The sequence below is a fragment of the Lolium rigidum genome, chromosome 4 (assembly GCF_022539505.1).
Source record: "Lolium rigidum isolate FL_2022 chromosome 4, APGP_CSIRO_Lrig_0.1, whole genome shotgun sequence".
Classification (NCBI taxonomy): domain Eukaryota; kingdom Viridiplantae; phylum Streptophyta; class Magnoliopsida; order Poales; family Poaceae; genus Lolium; species Lolium rigidum.
The window spans coordinates 183,449,514-183,468,886 of record NC_061511.1 but is presented as its reverse complement, the minus strand read 5'-3'; the positions used below and the strand labels follow the sequence as shown (position 1 = coordinate 183,468,886).

The 19,373-nt window shown below is 48.2% G+C and overlaps 2 long non-coding RNA genes across 2 annotated transcripts; both read right to left on the bottom strand.

Annotated features, from left to right (window-relative positions):
* Window positions 1–14,529: 14,529 nt before the first annotated feature.
* LOC124706697 lies at window positions 14,530–15,294 on the bottom strand. The gene is made up of 4 exons (XR_007004529.1): window positions 15,189–15,294; window positions 14,923–15,031; window positions 14,675–14,785; window positions 14,530–14,543 (listed from the first exon to the last, which is right to left on the bottom strand). It is a non-coding gene; the product is annotated as an uncharacterized LOC124706697 (long non-coding RNA).
* A 407-nt stretch (window positions 15,295–15,701) lies between these two features.
* On the bottom strand, window positions 15,702–16,384 carry LOC124707918. The gene is made up of 3 exons (XR_007005027.1): window positions 16,334–16,384; window positions 15,871–15,973; window positions 15,702–15,771 (listed from the first exon to the last, which is right to left on the bottom strand). It is a non-coding gene; the product is annotated as an uncharacterized LOC124707918 (long non-coding RNA).
* Between the last annotated feature and the right edge of the window lie 2,989 nt (window positions 16,385–19,373).

Sequence of the window (19,373 nt, the reverse complement as noted above, 5' to 3'; positions counted from 1 at the left end):
TGTTGTGTGCCTTTCATTGAGTTGCCTTATAAATATAGTTATTACATATGCAATTGCATCCTCATTGACATTTAGGACATCATAGTAATTGTAATCAATGTATTATGGTTTTTATTGTCTTTATTTATACAAAGTCTGTATTAGCACGATTTCAACGGGATCGTGCGCCAAGGCGCACATCTAAATCTAGTTGCTTATTGAAGTGCTACTAGATGTAGGCACCGTCGGCCAGCATGGTAGTGACCGCGCCATGACGTGGTGATCACCGACTTGGCATTTACATGCAAGTCCATGCCACGAACTGGTCGCTACTATGTCCATCAACATGGGCATGGACATGGTGATCACTGTCTTGTCATTGGCATACATTGCCAGTAATCCTGTACATTGCCACACTGCAGGAACTACCAGTTCCTGGGGAACTACGTCAAGCCGATGCCGCTGCTAGCAAAGGTAATCCTTCGGGCGAGATTTACCATCCATGGGTGCCTGCTGTGGACGAGCTAAACACACCTAGGATGCATAGGGGGCATCATGTAGTCATCGGGCACCGTCCTGTGGACATGGTGCGACACTTCTATGTGTAGGTGAGCGCCAATGACCTCAGGTCGCTCCAAGTGTCGGTTAGCCACGGAGCTACTACTACGATGAAGAAACTCAATCAAGGAGCACGTGGTGAGGACGCGTATCATGATGGGTGAATGGTGAGAGAACGGATCGAGTGGACGGTTAACAGTCCCAATCTTCAAGGGCCGGAAGGAATTCGCCTTCAAAAGCGAGGTGGAAGTCAGCGACGCGCTCGGGTACAACAACGACGACTTCCAAATGCAGACGTACAGGGAGAGAAACTCTATGGAGGTGTTGTGGGACTGCAAGAAACATGCCCGCTACAGTGCCGCCTGAACTGGCTTCTTCTGTTGTTCATAGGATGGAGTGATGATCGGCGCCATGCCAGTTCATCTTGTTTTTGGTGATGTTCATATGACCAATAATCATGTAGTGGTGTACTTATGCTTGCTCGCAGAGGCTTCTAGACATATCTTTTGTGTCAAGGGTGTGTATCCCTAGTGTAGTTAGTAATGAGGTTGTACATAATGCACCTGTTACGCATACTTAGGTTCTTTGTTAACTGTTTTAGATAATAGGCAAACATTTGCCCGACTTTAAATTAATAAAGCCACAAAAGTAGCAATTCAGATACATCAGCTGGGCATTACAGCTTGGCCACACATAGCGAAGCGCCTACGATAAAAAGTTCCAGCGATAACAACGGAACAAGCAACAGAAGAACATAGCAAGGCTCCCAGCCGTCTTGACCGTCCAGGTACCCGTTCCGTGGCACGGCCTACTCCTTCACGGCGGCGTTGGCTTGAGCGCCGCGTACAGCTCCCTTAGCTCGCGTGCCATCCAGCTTAAGCCCTCCTTTTCTCTTGACTTGCATTTTAGGCTCCACAGCTGCAAGAAAATGATGATTTTGAAAATAATGTCAGCTGGGTTAGCAATAGTTTTCTTTTCAATGGCAAGTTTATTGCGCACATTCCACAAAGACCAAGATTGGGCAAGGAACAGGATCCACAACAATTTTCTGGGGTAACCCGAGAAGCTAGAAAGAATGTCGTGAAATTGGGCAAAGTTGGTGGGGCACCAGTTGCACCCGAGCATCTGGCGCGTAACTGACCACGCAAAAATCGCCAAAGAGCAGGAGAAGAAGATATGGCTAGCATCCTCTGGCGCCCCGCACAAGGGACAGAGCCCATTGGACGGACCGTGGCGAGCAAGTATCTGTAACCCCGAAGGTAGCTTATCAAGCGCTAGCAGGAGAAGATTTTGATTTTGAGCGGCACCGGGGCTTCCCACAGGTCTTTGAAGTGGGCAATAGACGTGCCCCGCGAAAGCATAGAGTACATGGATTTCACTGAGTAGGATCCGGACTGTTCCAGGTGCCAGGAAATCTGGTCTTGACCCTCGGTGAGAATAACCTCAGCCATGGTATGTTGAAGCTCGACCCATTGTCGCAGGCCCTCTGGATCAAGAGAACGACGGAAGCGAACTTGCAGAGCGTCTTGGTAGATCGCGTCAGCAACCGAAATACCTTGGTTGTCACAGATGGCAAACAGCAAAGGGAAGGACTCTAGGAGGGGGGCCCCTCCCCCACCACCAGTCCCTCCAGAAGCTGGTTCTATTGCCGTTCCGCACCTTGTGCTTTGCACCAGCCTTGAAAAGATGCTTGATCTTGTGGAGGCTTTTCCAGAAGGGGGACCCTCCCTGACCTGAACCCGCAAACAGGTCGGAGGCGTCCGCATACTTAGCGCGAAGGATACGGGCCCATATCGTGTCCTCATCCTGATAGAGCCTCCAAATCCATTTCAGGAGAAGCGCCAAATTCATCTTTTTGGTATTGAGCAACCCTAGGCCTCCCACTTCCTTAGGTCTGCACACATTTGGCCAGTTCACAAGATGGTATTTCCTTTTTGGTCCCGCGCCTTCCCAAAAGAACTTAGAGCGGTGCGAGTCGAACCTCGCATGAATCCCGTCATGGAGGAGGAACAGACCCATTGCAAACATTGGGAGATTATCTAGGCACGCATTGGAGAGGATGAGTCGTCCCCCTGACGACATCAACCTTCCCAGCCACGGTTCTATTTTGGTGGCGAGTTTCCTCACCAAAAAGAGCCACTGTTCCAGGGTAAGTTTCCTGTCCGAGATAGGGAGGCCCAGGTAAATGAAGGGGAAGGTGCCTAACTTGCAGTTTAACTTGTTAGCGATATCGGTTCGCTCCTCGAACCTCTGTCCCATCACAAATACCTCGCTTTTGTGGTAATTGATCTTGAGCCCGGACATATCTTCAAAACACATCAACAGAAATTTGAGATTGGCAATATCCTCATCGGAACCCTGGATGAGGATGAGCGTGTCGTCTGCATACTGGAGGTGGGAGACGCCCCCGGGCAGAAGGTGCGGAGCCAGACCGTGAATATGTCCGGCCTTAGTAGCAGCAGTGAGAATACCCGACAAGGCCTCGCCAATGAAGTTAAACAGCAGCGGTGAGAGGGGATCTCCCTGTCGAACCCCTCTCTTATTCCTGAAAAACGGCCCCACTTCACCATTGATCGAGATAGCAGTTTGTCCCCCGGAGACAAGTTGTGTAATCCTATGGATGTAGCCTTCGTCGAAACCTTTGCAACGTAGTACTTCCCCCAGGAAGTCCCAGTTCACTCTGTCGTAGGCCTTTTCGAAGTCGAGTTTGAGAAGCACCCCATTGTGCTTTCTCTTCCTCAAGTCGTGGATGATTTCCAGCAGTGCCAGCGGGCCATCTAGGATGTTTCTTCCTTTTATAAAGGCAGTTTGATTGGGGGATAAAATCCTATGAGCTATCGGATCCAGCCTAGAGGCATAGGCTTTGGAGACGATCTTAAAAATCACGTTGATCAAGGCAATCGGTCTGTATTGCGTGATTTGGTCTGCGCCCGGAACTTTCGGAATGAGTGAGAGAATTCCGAAATTGAGCCTAGAGATGTCGATGCGCCCCAGCACAAAGTCATTGAGAATGTGTAGAACCCCAAGTTTGACCTGCGGCCAAAATTTCTTGAAGAACACAACTGGAAAACCGTCCGGGCCCGGGGCGGTGTCAGTCTTCATGTCTTTAACAATGGCTTCGAGGTCAGTCTCAGAGAAAGTATAGGTCAAGTTCACATTCTCCTCCTCTGAGACCCGGTTGTACCTATCCCAGGTATCCGGCGCCAACCCACACACCCTTGGGGCTGACGAGCCAAGGAGGTTCCTGTAGAACTCATACACATGTTGTTGGATGAGCTTTGGGTCTGTGATTGTCCCGCTATCCGAGATCAGAGCTGAGATATTACATTTCCTTCTTCTGCCATTGGCGACGGCGTGAAAGTATGCTGTGTTCACGTCTCCCTGCAGCGCCCACTTGACTCTGCCCCGCTGTCTCCAGTGCTCCTCTTCCATCTTATAAATGTGCAGCAGCTGTTCTTCCAGGTGATATCTAGATGCCCAGGCGTCTTCGTCAAGGCCCGAAGAGTCTGCCAGGACGTCGAGCTGGGCAATCTGCGTCAAGAGTGCCTTCTTTGTAGCCTTGGAATCCCTACCAAGGTTCTGGTTCCAGCCCCTCAAGTATTGTCTTATTCCCGTCGACATGAAGGACCACCAGTCAATCATGTCGCGACCTCCAACGTTGGACAGCAACCTGGCCCAGGTTAGCTGCATCAGCGGGACAAAGTCTGGGCGCTCGAACCAGCTAGTCTCGAAGAAGAAGCGGTTGGAACGCGTGGGGAAACCCTCCCCGGTATCAAACACCAGCGGCGTGTGATCGGACCCAAGGCTGGTCTCAGCAGCTAGAGAGCAAAGTGGGAAAATGGTTTCGAAGGAAGCAGAAACAAAAACTCGATCAAGGGCAGAGCGAACCGGATTAAGCTGATGGTTAGACCAGGTAAAGCGCGCCCCCGTGCGCGGAATTTCCCTTAGTGCCCAAGTGGCAATGCTGTTGTTAAAGAGGTCTATGAGAGTCCAGTTAAGGTTGTCATTGTTCTTGTCTTCAGCCGCTCTGATAAGGTTGAAATCCCCTCCCATGAGGATCGGAAGGGCACAGTTGGCGATTTTATCCGTAATCTCGGCCAGGAACCCCCTGGAGCGAGCATGGTCCGCAGGTCCATAGATACCAATGACCTCAAGCTTTTCCTTGGTAGCACGATGAAGGATAGATAGGCTGAGGAAGAATTGACCCCTGTCCATTCTTCCCACCTCAAACATACTGTCTCTAACTCCCATAAGCATGCCTCCCGAATGGCCATTCGCCGGGAGCCAGGACCAGAAAAATTTCTCGCCAACATCAAGGCTGGCAAGCTCGGCGTCCGTGAAGTCTTGTTTAATGGTTTCTTGCAACAAAACCAGATCAATATGGTGAAGCCTGAGGTAGTCTTTGAGCAGGGTTCGCCTCCCCCTACGGCCGAACCCTCTGATATTCCAGAAAAGGGCCCTCATTGGCGAACCAGGCTAAGTGTCCGTGCTTGGCGGGTTACCGGTCGGTGCCCAACAGGGGTGGGTCTGCGGGCGATTCTCTTCTTTTTGGGAGCATTTTTCTTTACTTTGCCATGTCCCGAGATTGGTTCCCCCTCGGAACCTCCCTCTGGGCAAGTACCTTCCTCCCTATGGTCAGTACTTGCCCGAGCAGCTTCTTCCTTGGCTTTAGCCGTCTCCTCTTCGATCTTTCTTCTGGCTGCGAGCAGTTCAGCTTGGGCGCGTTCACGAGCTTGGAGCAGAGCCACCGCTTGGGCGGGAGACCCGTCCGAAGATTTGAACAAGATACAACTGTCTCTAGCCACCTTAACGAGATGCTCTACCGAAGTAGCTTCAAAAGCAACAAAGGAAGAGGGGGAGATAGGGTTACCTGGCGCAGGTGTGACGGAGGACGGGGTAGCAGATACTTCAATGGCGGCCGGGGAAGCGGATGCTTCGACGGAGCCCTTGGACATGGAATTCTTCTCCGCAGTGGCCCGCATGGCGCGCTCCAGCACCGGGCCATCAGTGGCCCCTTTGGCTCTGGCGCTTTTGCGAAGGGCTTCCGCTGGCGGGGCCTTAGAGCGTGGCGCACGTGCAACCGCAGCCCCCAGAGCTGGGATTGGGGCGTCCAGCATCAGGAGTTGGCCCGAGGAAGGCGAGCCACCCTTAGAGATCGCAGGAGCTTGATGAAGGACCAGAGGCGGGGTAGACGCAGGGGGCTCCTTCGAGGGCTCAGACTCCGCCACTTCCAGCATCAGCTTTCTAGACGGGCGATCATGGTTGCTCTTGCTCCTACGTTCGCTGTTCCTCCTGTACTCCTGGTCAGACGAAGAAGAGGGAGGAGAACTCCAGCCCACCTCCTCCCTTTCAGCCTCTGACAGCCTCAGGGCCTTGCCAGGTGTCGGAGAAACCCTTTCCTCCGACGAGGGCTCGACAGGTAAGACTAGCTGCAGGAGCGAATCACTATCAGAAGCTTCAGGAGACTTGAGCTTGGATTGGGGAGGGAGCGACGCCTTGATGATTTGCGCCACCAGGGGGAAGATGTTTCCAGAGGGGGTCAGATTAGATCCATACTGGCTGCGGGCAGAGTCCGGGATGGTAAGGATTGGCTCCGCGACACATGCAGGAGGGGAGATCGACAAGGGCGGCGCGGCCTCCATTGGCACCGATTTACGCGGTCCACCCCCTCCTGCACCTGGTGCTGAGGCGGAAGATCGCTTGTCCTTCAGGTGTTTGCCCCGCCGGCCGTCCCAGCGGTCTTCGTCAGTCTCTTCGCAGTCGTCTTCCTTTTCCCCGGTGTCGTCGCCAGGTGGGAACCTCGGCGGAGCCCGAGGGGGAGAGTCTTCAGCAGCAGCAATCTCGCGGAGGATCTTGATACGGTATCCTTGCAGGTTGACGAAGAGCGTAATGTACTCTGGGAGCACGTCTCCTTTGCGACATCCAAACGACATTCTGACCGGCGCCTCCAGGTGATCAAGGGAAGCCTCGTCCACCGAGATAGGACGAGCCACCTCCCTTGTGGACAGCAGCAGACGTTCCGCCAAGCGCAGGGGAGGCGGCACCCCCAGCAGCTTGACCCAGACCTCGTCCAGAGTCTCAGACGCAAGCGGGTCACCCAGCGGAACGGTGACCAAGGCCTTGATTTAGCTCGACGGCAGAGTAAGTCCGCCCCCACGAATCGCAATACGGAGGCTTTCCTTGGAAGGGAATACGACAGCGAAATCCGAGGCGGAAAGCTGTCGCACCGCGCAGCGCGGTTCTCGTCAACCAGGTCTTTGAACTCCTCTTCGACTTCTTCTTCCGAAAGGCGCCCCCCGTCCAGGATGACGGTGGCCGAGTTGGAGGCCGGGCGTTGTAGCTCTTCTTCAGGAACATCGATGCAGAGGAACCCCTGGCGTCCTCCACCGTAACCTGCCCAGTACGGGGCCAAAACCTTGGCGAAGGCGGCGCACATGGCCGAGAGATGGCCAACTTTCTTACAATTGACGCAGAAAGGCTCGTCGGTGCAGTCCGCCTGGATATGCCCTTGTTTCCCGCAATTGTAACATGTGATATGTGCAGCATCTGGGTTTGCAACAGCGGTCTCCCCTGAGCCGGTGCCATCCCCAAGATGCGGAGCAGAGGGAGGGCCTTGAATAGCGCTGGGCTGACGGAGATTCCTCCGACCCGCATTCTTCCCAGATGTGCGGCCGCGAGGAGGGGGCGGAGGGGGCGGAGGGGCACGGGAGTCCTGCCGTGAGCGTTCCCCCTCGAAACGCCACGACGAGGAACCCGCCCGGTCGAGGTCGCGTTCTCGCTGGCGCTGCTGACGGCGATGTTCCTCCTGTTCGCGGTCAAGCTTCTGCCGAAGGTCTTGCTCGCGGTTGCGGGAGTAGCCGCCTTAGTAATTATCATACGGGCGCTTGCCGTAGGAGGAGCGATCTCGATCCATGGGTTCCAGGTGGGGAACAAGAGCGCCGGAGCAGGGGTCGCGGTGGCTGGAGAGGAGCTTGGCGGCGGGACGGTTGCGGCGGATGTCTCGAGCAGAAGCGGGGAAGGCAAGTGTGAGATCTAGGGTTTGTGGGGGAAGCCAAAACCACTTAAGACCCGACGGCGGGAGGGTAAAAACGTCCCCAACAGAAACCCTAGGCGCGCTGGGCCGCACATCCTCACAGGGGGCTACGTGGCGAAGATCCGACGGTTCGTTCGAAAGGGTAGAACGGTCCAGCAGAAGAGATGGAGGTTGGGCTGGCCCAAGCGGCCCCACCCCCACCGAAGAAAGCACCTGGGCCTCCCTAGCAGGCCCCCGTCCCTGGGCCGGCCCACCAGGCCCCGCGCAGCCGCAGTCGTGGCTCCCCCGCTGGGGGCAAACCCTAGAGGCAGCGGCGGCGCCTCCCTCGACTCCGGCCGCCCAGGGCACGGTGGGAGCACCAGAACGAGGTCACCGACGCGGATCGACGACGAGCCCGAACCCTGACCACCGGAGCCCCCGGCGGCAGGAGCCCGTCCCGGAGCCTGGACCCCAGGGAGCGGGGGGAAGTGGGCAGACCCCAACGGCGGCGGCGGCGGCGTCGGAGCAGAGGAGCAAGTCTCGAGGCTCCCCTCCCTTGGGGAAGCAGACGATGGCGACGGCGGCGACGCCCACCTCGCCGGATCTGGCCAGAATCTCCCCAGATTCAGCGTAGAGGCTGGGGGCGGCGGCGAAGTCACGTCGGCGACCGACGCGCAGAGGTCCGACTCTGAGTCCTCGACCTCAGAGCAGACGGGGGAGAGGACTGCAAACATGTTACCTTTTCGTGCCGACGCCCTGCGACCCCCCTGGGTGCGGCCAGAGCAACGGCGGCGGCGCTCCGGGAGGGCGAGTTCCCAATCGCCTCCCGAGTCGCCAGAGCAGGCGTGGCGTTTCGTGAGACACATCGCACCCAGTTGCCAGATTCCTTTGTTAACTGTTAGTATGATATCTAGTATACTAGATGACCGGTTGCGCTATCGCGCAAACGGCAGAATTAGGTCAGGATTAAAATCATAAGTTTTAGCTTATTTTAGTATATCACATAAACACTATTTCATCGAGGTGTTGCAGGAAGATATGACAATTTATTACGCTATCACACTATTTTTTTCAGCTATTATGCTTTTGTATAAGCTGCTCCACCATATTATGGCTATTGTACCAAAAAAGGTAGCATCACAAAAGAAGCATAAAAGGATAATTACTATTGCAAGAAGTCGGTTTGAGATTTTAAGCCCCTTAACCGATACCACCGGAACCAAAAACTATTACAAATGTTTGCCTCACATAAACAATTTCCATCACTATTCTCAGCTGATACCCCTCACCTCCATCGCGATTTGCGTTAAAACGGCTCTTCCTCTTACCGTTCCATGAAGGCACGCAGCTACAGGGAGATGTTGTGGAGATGGCAAAGCTTCTAAAGTCAATGGTGAATGCAAATATAAATTGCTTCTATAACTAAAGCCGATGTGTTGTTTACTTCAAGTTTCCTCACTTTCAAACTGAGGCGATGGCATCGGCAGCATGTCCCACTCACTTTCAAACGATTGACCGCCACAGATTGACCATATCTTTTAAGATTAATCGGTTTATTAGAAAATACGTTTTAATATAATCCACCAATAATTTAGTGGCCACGGAGAACTGAACACGATGAATTTAAATGGTTCCCACGATGACAATGAAAGTTCCTTCAAACTGATAGCCCAAAGACTTGACAAAGCCTGGTTAAGCATGCGAAAAAATTCCAAATTCACAAATATTTCCACAAAACAAAGTATTCCAATTTCTTATCACTTCATTTGCTTCCATAACTAAGGATTATGTTGTGTCCTTTTCAAAAATATAGCAGCCACATGTGGCGCCTTAAAAAAGACAAAAATGAACATCTCCAACCTCAAAGTCTTCTTGGACAGTTGAAGTATTAAAACCTTATGCATGGTCACTTGTAAAAACAATTAAGAAAAACAGGACAAACTTTTCTCACAACTTCACTTGTCCCGAAGCGTTCCAAAGCTGGGATGGAACAATATTGTAAGTACATAAAACCTGTATATATCATAACCATATATTGTTACAGAACCTATGGATACAAACCTTTCGAACGAGTGGGTGAAGCAATATGGACAACTCACAAACTAATCGTTACAATATTTTTATTTTTCAAAGCATCATGCAATTAGGTTTTATTACTGCAAAGTTTGTCCAGATTCAGCTCTATCTGCACTGTGTGCAAGAACAAACATATACCGGAACAAGTGTTATACACCAGCATATACAATATAGGTACCATTCGATGGTCAAAGGGAAAAGTCATAAAGTAACACAAGAAAACCTTCTTCCTTCCTGCGCTGATAAACGCATATGAATGGCTCCAATAACTACGGATTTTATAACCTAACTGATCGGTGTCGCTGTTAACTAAGTACCACAGTTCATCGAGCTCCATGGATAGATATCTGCAGTACCTCCTGTAGTAGTTTGCAATGATCAAAAGCGGTTGGCGAAAAGGAAGTACATCTGAAGGACAGAAGTTTGAAAGAAAAATCTATAACCTGGAATGGACACATTGCACATTACCAAAGATGTTCTAAATATATCTTGAGCATCTACTTCATGCCTAACGAACATGCATATCACTTTATAGGGCAGGAAACCAAAACGTTGACAAAAAGATTGGTACCCATTCTGGATATAGAGTTATAGACCTATCAAAAGGATCAAATAGTTAGAGGTTGGGGCAATTGAAAGGTTCTTTCGATCACATAGTGATGCGGTTGGGATAGTCATTTTCTGGTAGGAGGGTTAGATGCCTTGAATAAAATAATTATAAAGCAATTGATAGGATCATACGAACGCAAGCACTTATATCCCAGTTTCTGTGAATGTATGCTTTGGTTCCATACTTTATTCTTCAACTTGGACAAGCCTCTCTGCAATTTATAAAAATAAAAGTATTTACGTTGTCCTCAGTTTAGCAAAGATGTCTTGCATTCAGAACAGATTCTTATAGTGTATTCCTGATTATTCCGTGTTGAATTTATAACAAGAAATGAAGTACTAATCGATATTTTCCATACGCAAGCAAACCGCCGGGGGTCACGAGACTTGCTATTTTTCCTAGGCTCTCTGACTGGGTTGGTTCCACCAATGCAATGTAAGATTGTACATGCTGAATGTTGATCTATATGAAGACCTAGACATAGCAGACCAGGATATTAGAGACTACACAATGGTATGCCACTACAAAAGAAGCGATTAAATATAACCTTGGGAAAATCATGTTAAGAAAATAAGTTCGTAAAGATGATCGAAGCAAGCACCACTTAAAGAAGCCAACCGATAAAGCGCCAAACATAAAGGTATATACAAAGGCAACATACCCGTAATGTAATATATACACTACTAATTTTTTTTTCCGGCAATCATAAAGTGGTAAAATATCTATATTTGAGAATGTACAACTGCACTAATACTGTATCAACCATGTGATACAGACACATCTGTTTTGGATCAATCTCATTTCACAATTTTCTGTTACCATACGGAATGATTCATTCGTAAATAACAATGTTGCGGGAGAGATAATGAGATGCCAAAAGTAAACATAAAATAGAATATGGGAGCATATCTGACTAAACTTACCTACTAACATCCCATTTCATCACCCTTTTGTCCGCAGCATGGATGGCCAACAGTCTCCAAATTTGGATTCCACACAACCTGAAAGACATCGCCCCTACAGCTGCAAACTGTGCAGCACAAAGTATCAGATGCTTAACTGCATATCAGTTAAGGATAGGTAGATTAACTGACCAATGAAAAACAGAAAATTAAGACTGACGTAAAGAGGTAACAATAAAGAAAATCAGTCACAGTTGTCGGAAGCATGCAAGCTTCTTGATAGTTTTCACAAGTAAAATACTTAATAGTTGCATCACAAGATGCCGTAGCCAAGATCCATTAATTGAACGGAATGAAGAACAATGAGTTGACCTGACAAAGTATGATATAAGCTATAATTTCTTTTATTTATTGTGGGAAGTGGTAGAACACAACTGCAGTAGCAACAAAAATGGATATCTGAGCATTCGTGCCATGATGTAGTGTAGGTTGCACTGAAACAAAATTTTAATAGAACTTGTAACGCCAACAAGAACCTATCTTTGCATTAAAACCACATTAAAAAATGAGGACAATATTAATGGTATTATTAAATAATAACCAATCAAGATAAGTGTGAGCATAGATAGAGAATTCATAAACTTGCATGTATAATTTAAGTTTAACCATAATTCTCCTCAACTGTCCTGTTTCACCGCGGGTCCAACCAGGTCATCACATAATCAAAATTGAAATTCCAGTGTCCAACTCCTCACTGCATAAAACCTGAAGCGCTCACACCCAAACAGCATGTTCGACCTGCACATGGTCCATAGTAACAAAATCACTTCAGAGCCGCAATGACATAGGGAAGAGTTGAACCAATTTATAGCCAACACATGAAAAATTGGCACGCAAACACTATCTTTCAGAAAAGCTCAACTTCATGATATGGGAAAGTTCAGCCAAGAAACAACAACAAAGATATTATTTCTATTAGTCGGCAAAGAAGCCATCGAAGCAAAATGAAAGACCCCCATAATAAATATAGATTGGACGCATCCGAGTAGCCGGCCTCGTATTCAATTAATTTCTAAAAACTAAAAATGCAAATTTTAATACCAACTGAACTTTTTGCAATTTTTATATATAAATTTACTACAATAGAGAGAAACAAAGTACCATATTTGTTCCTTTTAAGGATAAATCTATTTTATGAAAAACAATAGAAAGAGGCACATTGGTGTGCATACTGCAGTCATCCGCACCATACATCAGTGTGCATGTCAGGCAAGCATATAAACGCCCCATATTATCTATCTTCTCTCACCAAGCCAATTGCAACAACAACGATCAAGATATGCACAATTTACTAAAATGCACCCAGTGAATTTAAGTAATACATTAATTCTCTAAGAACTACACAATAATTCTTTCACTGCAATCCAATCAAGTAAGATATATGTGTCTGTATAAGGGTACCATGTTACTCAACAGGATTCAGTTGAACAAAAAATAAGAACAGAAAGTAGGCAGGCAAATGGTCGTGGTAGAAGCACAGGTACAAGCATAATTATTCCAGCTTCATAAGTTCCTAGCATATTCATTTCTTTAGTCAGCCCAAAGCATATATTTAAATGCAGAGAATACAAAAAATTTATCAGTACCGAAATCAGAGGCCAGGCCATCTGAATAAGCCTTCGCTGAAATATTAATGAATTCAGAGATACGCTATCAAAAACCTGAGAGAGGAAGTACAGATAAAGACAAAAACATTGCGGTCTTAAGAACACTACAAGTAGACAACAATTTCTTCAGCAAAGTTTTCCTTGATATAGTGGATGAGAAGCACACACAGTAACAAATTTCAGAGGCTAGTCATGGTGAGTTTCTCTCAAAAGAATTAAGTAATATTAAGGCATTTGCAATCCTATGACAGATAACCGTTGAACTAAAAAAATGTGCCAAGCATCTATATACTGGTCTAAATATCATAGAGTAGAAAAGAAATACTCAAAACTATTTTAATTTTAAGCACCATATCGAGATCTTTGCAGCTCAAAATAGATCGATTGCAATACTATTTTAGGATATTGTACGCCACATAATTAAAGACCAGATTTTTTTAATCATGGATGGGTGCACAACACAAATCATGAGGTCTCCAACTATCTGAAGTGGCACTACCCAAAGTCCGCGAATTCAGATGTCCATATACTTTATTTTACACTGCTACATCTCTGAAACAAAATAACTCACCGCAGAATTTCAGCCAACAAAAATTGTCTCCAAGTTGGTACGCCAATATGATGGCATAACTATTATTGTTGTTCTCTAAATAAAATTACAGAAGCTTACCACCAAATTGTTTTGTGAGCTGCAACCTTCAAACGTATATAAACCTACTCCCTAATTAGTAGCATCCATCTGCAAGATTTATAACCAAATCAGAAATATGGATGAGGGAAACGTAAAAAGATGCCAAGCAAGACGATTGTAAACACGAGATCAGAAGAGAAAGAAGGGGCAGTTTTTGACAGACGGGCGTTGTGCAGTAACAAAATTGCAATCAATTGAATTGTTCCCGGTCGGCCGCGCTGTTGCTCCTCCCGCAGGCGTTTGCAGTTTTCCTCTCTCTTCTCCCCCGTAGTGCCGCTCGAGATCGAGCTTTTCCACGCCGCTCGCCATGGCCTCTGTGCCCACGCTCAAGGTTGTCGTCGCTCGTGCGAAATCCGCGACCCGCCACACGATTTGGTCGGCCCTGCCCCGAATCCCACCCGTCCTGCCCTTATTAGCCGAGGCGCTGTAGCCCACAAAGCAATAGACAAGAACTCAACATAGTACCAGCACAAAATCTAAATAAAACGATCTGACACCTTATCTCTTGGAGGCATCCAAACAAACATGAACGAAAAACGCATGGATCCAGTTGACCTTGGCTCTGACGGAAACAATTATGATTTTTTTCATGTGACTGGAGGATATTGAGCAATTTTGAACTGGGTTCAAAGGACTGAATATTTTCCCAATGTATAACAGAAACAAACTACACAATATGCAAAGCCCTAAAAGTCATTATGGAAAGTAGAGATTTTTTTCATATAGCATTGCCTCAGGATAAACTCACCTAATTTTGCATCCACCTAGACAAATCAGTTTCACCAACTTGCGATGCATCAATAGCATTAAAACAAAAGGACCTTTCATCTGTACATTTAGTTGCAATCAGCGAATGGCAGCATTCTTGACGGTAATTACATGATCCTGCTAGAGGTAGAAGTAAGCAGTATGTCACACTTATAAAACAACAAAGGATTAGTGAAGGAGAAAAAAATGCATGTATACTATTAATCACCTCACCATGACATCGCAAGAACTCACGCCAAGCTCCAACAGCAACCGTCCACTGTATTTTCCTGCCTGTAGCCTGAAGAGAGGAGATATATATTCAAGCAAAATTAGTGTGTGGAGACAACAAAATACAAGATACAAGAGACGGGGAAATATCGGTGTGGAAGATGTGATTGCTTGTACAAGCCACGGAAAATATGAACTCACATGTTGCATGTTATCACCATTGGTAAGAATCTTCTGTACACCGAAACCCTAGCTGCAAGTTAGAAGACCCAAATTCCTGTGACTATTCTTTTGCTCAACTCCATGCCAAAGCTGAAAAACAGTAGCGAACCATCATCAACATCGACAGTTTTAATGAATGCATTTATGGAGAATATCACCAGAAAATTTAGAAATAGTCAATACACATCCAAATATATATATGCAGATCTAGAGCACATGAGCGTGACCTAGCTCCAATCTCTCTGCAATTCCTGAAATTTCTTGAAGGGGGGAGAAGTAGAATGGACGCACACAGCTGATGTCCTCGTCCATTGCTGCTAATTGCCACCAATTTACCTACACAAACGATCCAAAAAAAATGATTAAAACCCATTCAGCGCACCAATGAACCAAAAAAGCATTTACCTACATGAACGACCCAATACAAAATTTACTTAACCCTCTCTAACTCTCAATGTATCTAAGCTGACGACATTGCTTAGGAGGTTAGTACCTGCGTGAAGGTCTGGAACCTCCCCAGCTCTCTGGTGCTTCTTGGCGGGAGAGAGAAGAGGAGTCGAGCTGCTGCGGCCTTCGCCATCCATCAATTGTTGCGGCCTAAAATGCGGTTAATCAGAAACAAGGAAAGAGTACCGGCCATGGCAGGGTAATATATTTTGGATTCCGTGCATTAAATAGAACATATACGAAGGAGGAGTGATCCACTGATCCTCTTTGTGCTCCTGCCCACAGTACTAATAAAAATAATCACACTACAAAACCAAATTGATCAAGAATCAAAGGACTGGAAAATCTGTATTTAGATATGCCAGTTTATTTCTGTAATTCTTGGACACTAAAAATTAAATGGTTGTCTAATTATGAATTAGTATTTCTATATTGGCCGCCAAAAAATTATCTACCGAGCAGACCTGCCACCACACACCGAAACGAGCGTCGTCGTGGCAGACGCTGATCTCCAATAACAACACGAGCTCGTACCTTTTTCTTGTTACTCGGCAAGACACCAATGTCCATCAGGTGAGGTTGCTCTGAAAATCATCCACCGCGGTCCATTATTTTCTAACCATTTCTTCCTGCACAGTCCAAATATTTCTGACCATTTCTTCATTGCCCTGACAGCGCAAGCAACCACTCCAAATATCGATGATATGGATACGGGATAGGTAAAATACCTTGGTTGGATACCAGAGATTCTATTTCTATAAGGCCAGAGCATGTCCTATATCCTTTTCCTTCTATGCATACAAAGAAAAACCCATTAATCATCTGAACCACCTGCATCAAGCCCCAGCACGATCAGAATCTTTACAAAGAGGAAAAGTTCATAGAGAAATCCTAAGAATAAAACAATCTAAAACTTCTAAAACTGAAGAATAACTATTTGGACCCCTTATGAAATTTGCCACTCATCACAAAAGCTCAGCCCCAACATGGTGTGTTAATTAGCGAGTTTCAGAAATAAGTGTGCATGAAAAATTGACCATGCGAACCTAAACATGGAGAAGTGATTTCCATGCCAATACCCAAATCAGTTCCAGAGAGAATCTCAGATAACAAGAGCTCCAGTTCCACACAATATCAGACAACCTATATACCAAAAAAGTTGAACAAGTAAATATGGGGAGGGGGAGTTACCAGCTCAACCTGCACACAGGCTAGAAGCACACGCAACAATAACACGAATCTGCAAACAATGGCATCAACACAGTTCAAGAGGGGAGAAAATCCTAGATCATGCAGGCACAAAATAGGAGGAGCTCTGGTCCAGGATCTTAGAGAAAGTGGAGCACGGAGAGAGAAGAGGAGGAGATAGGGAGGGATAGGCCAGGAGGGCTACCTGCGGACGAGTGCGGCTGTTCAACCGGCAGCAAGGAGAGGTGCCGCCGCCGGCTCTCTCCTCTAGCCACCTCCATCCTCAGCGGCGCGCGCCTGCCACCGCCGCAGCGTCCAACTGTCGCCGTCGCCGCGTCGATGCGGACGAGCAGTGCGAGGAGGCGACGGTGCTCCTCCACTCCGGCTCGCCCGCTTCCGCCAGAGACGTCGAGCGGCAAGTCGCCGCGCCGCCGCACGACCACGGGGAAGGAGGCACCGACGAGCAGGCACTGGAGGAAGGGGAGTGGCGGCGCGGAGAAACCCACCACCGCGTCCTTGACGTGCGGCGCATCGCTGCTCCCGCGCCTCGCATCCGGAGCCGGGCCGACGATCACCTTGCCGCTGCGCCCGAGCCTCCTCTCCTGGCCGGCGCAGCTCTGCCTCCGGTCCTCCCGACGCAAGGACAAAGAAGGAGAGAGAAGGCGGCGGATTGGGGGGAGGAGGACTGGATTGGAGGAGGAGAGGGAGGCACGGGATTGGGGAGAGGAAGCTCTCGGTAAAGCTAGGGTTTTCATTTTTCGAGCGACGCCGACACGTACCCTCAATCGTCTCAAACAAATGGTCCCACGCAAGCACGGGTCCAACCGTCATGCACTCGGTAACGAGCAGTAAACCGGTGCAAAAAAATTACCACATCCAACGGCTGTGGTGAAAAGTGGGATGTGGCTGAGCAAAACCAACGATCCAGATTCATTTGCCCCTCTCAGACCCCCTGGTTGAGAGGGTAGTCTTTGAACATTTATAGGAGAAATACATGTTAGTATGATCTTTGTTGTGTTGTGTGATATGGGAAGTTGATAATTAACCGCGCCATCTTTGAAAGTGGTGACAATTAAACATCCATTTTGTGATTCTGCTCAAATGCAACTAATTTGCAGGCAAACAAATAATGTGGCATATGAATACCGAGTGATGCAAACCAGTCCACCAAACAAAACGAAAAACATGACTCAAAGGCCGTTTCGGACGGAGCATGCCCGCTAGGGCCTAGCCTCGGGCGCGAAAAAAGAAGACCTAGCCTACCAAGCACACCACTGGTTTTCGAACAAAACAAGATGCTACAAGGCTCAATACACTAGTTTGCCTTTTTTTCTGAAGAGAGACACGGACGTTTACTCCGTGTTTTTCGCTCGTCCGAATCAAAGAGGCATTTATCCATCGTCGCTTCTCTCATATGGACGTGACGCAAAGAGGAACCATTGACACGATACCCTCTTGCGAATCGGAGATTCTTAGAATCGCACAGGAAGTCTCCCGCGTTATCGCTGGATTTCTGAAAGTTGGATCCCCTACGCGTAGCCTCATATATTCCAGTGGAGTCGTGGAGCATCCGTGGTCGAACGAGGGCGAACATCCTACAGGTCCTAATTTTGTTTTGTAGTATGCGCACAGTTTATGTTCGCGCCTACGCACGGCTAGGTTTTGTTCGACCTTTCATCTCAGAAAATCGTGTAACGCGTGCTGTTCTCTTTTCGTGCCAGAAAGGCGTAGTCGTTTGTAAAATTTGTGTTCTTTGCTATAAATGACACTTGTCAAACTTTATATCATTTGGGTCGCTCACAAAATTTTAAAAAGATTATGGTCTTTTCTGGCCACGTCATGCTGGATGGCTTAGCTGAAATGGGGGACACGTCACTTTGGTTCGCAAGTTTCATCAAAATATGTGTTAAAAATGACTTCGAATCTAGCCATACCAAATGACGTGACCTACCTATTTTCTTACCCAGAGGGCCTGAAAACATTTTTAGAGGGTACAAGATCTTTGCAAACTAGCCAGGAACTTGGTGTCCCTAACCGGGTCCAGGAGGTCATCGGTGTTGTCGTCGTTGTTGAACTCCTCGTCAGAGCTCAACGCCGGAGGAGGTGGAGTCGGAGGTGGAGGTGGAGGTGGAGTCGGAGGCAGACTGCCTGCGGTCGACGCTGCTCATGGTGGCAAAGGTGGAGGTTAAGCGGCAGCAGCGCTACGGGGGAGGTTGTGTGGCGGCTAGGGTTTAGTGTGGGAGGAGATGAGATGTGCGCGCCCTTGTTTATATAGGCTGGAGGCCGGCGACGGCCGTGACACGCGTGGCATCGCCATTACTTCGTGTGCAGAGGTAGGAGACGGCCTCGCGCCACGCGAGGCATCACCATTACGCAGTCGCAGACTGCCAAAGCGACGCATCAGCGCCAGTACTGGCGCAGCTGAGAAGATGCATCGAGCCTGGGTCACTGCCAGGCAGGCCCGACGAAACGTCCGCCAAACGCGAGAAGATGCTTTGCGCTTCCGCGCAGCTTCCGCAGAGACGCATCCGAGGCGCATATTTGGGCCAGATTTGCGTCGTTGCGGACGGCCTGGCCACTATGCGTCGCCCCGCTGGAGCGTGTTCCAGACGTATTTTCGGTCCGGGCGGACGCAAACGGTCGTTGAGCGTCCGTTTGCGTCGCCCCGTTGGAGATTAGGGCATCTCCAACGGGGCGATTCATTCCGGACGCCCAAATTGTCCGCGAGCATCCGTTTGCGTCGCCTGGCGGACACGAAAATGACCGCTAAGCGCAAATTGTCCGTTTGTGTCGGGGGCAACCCCAGCGGTCCGAGGCATTTTGAAGAAACCATGCAATCCATCGCCTTGAGGTTTTGTTTTCAGAACCGCTTCTTCTTTTCCTTCTTCGAATAACCCAACCAGATGCATGGAGGCTCACACCATCTGCAATTTTACTGCCCATGAATCTTTGAAACATCATGGAGAACAAACGCGAAAACAAGTTCAAATGATCATGCCATGCTTTATCGAATCGAACAAGTTCAAACATATTTACCATACAA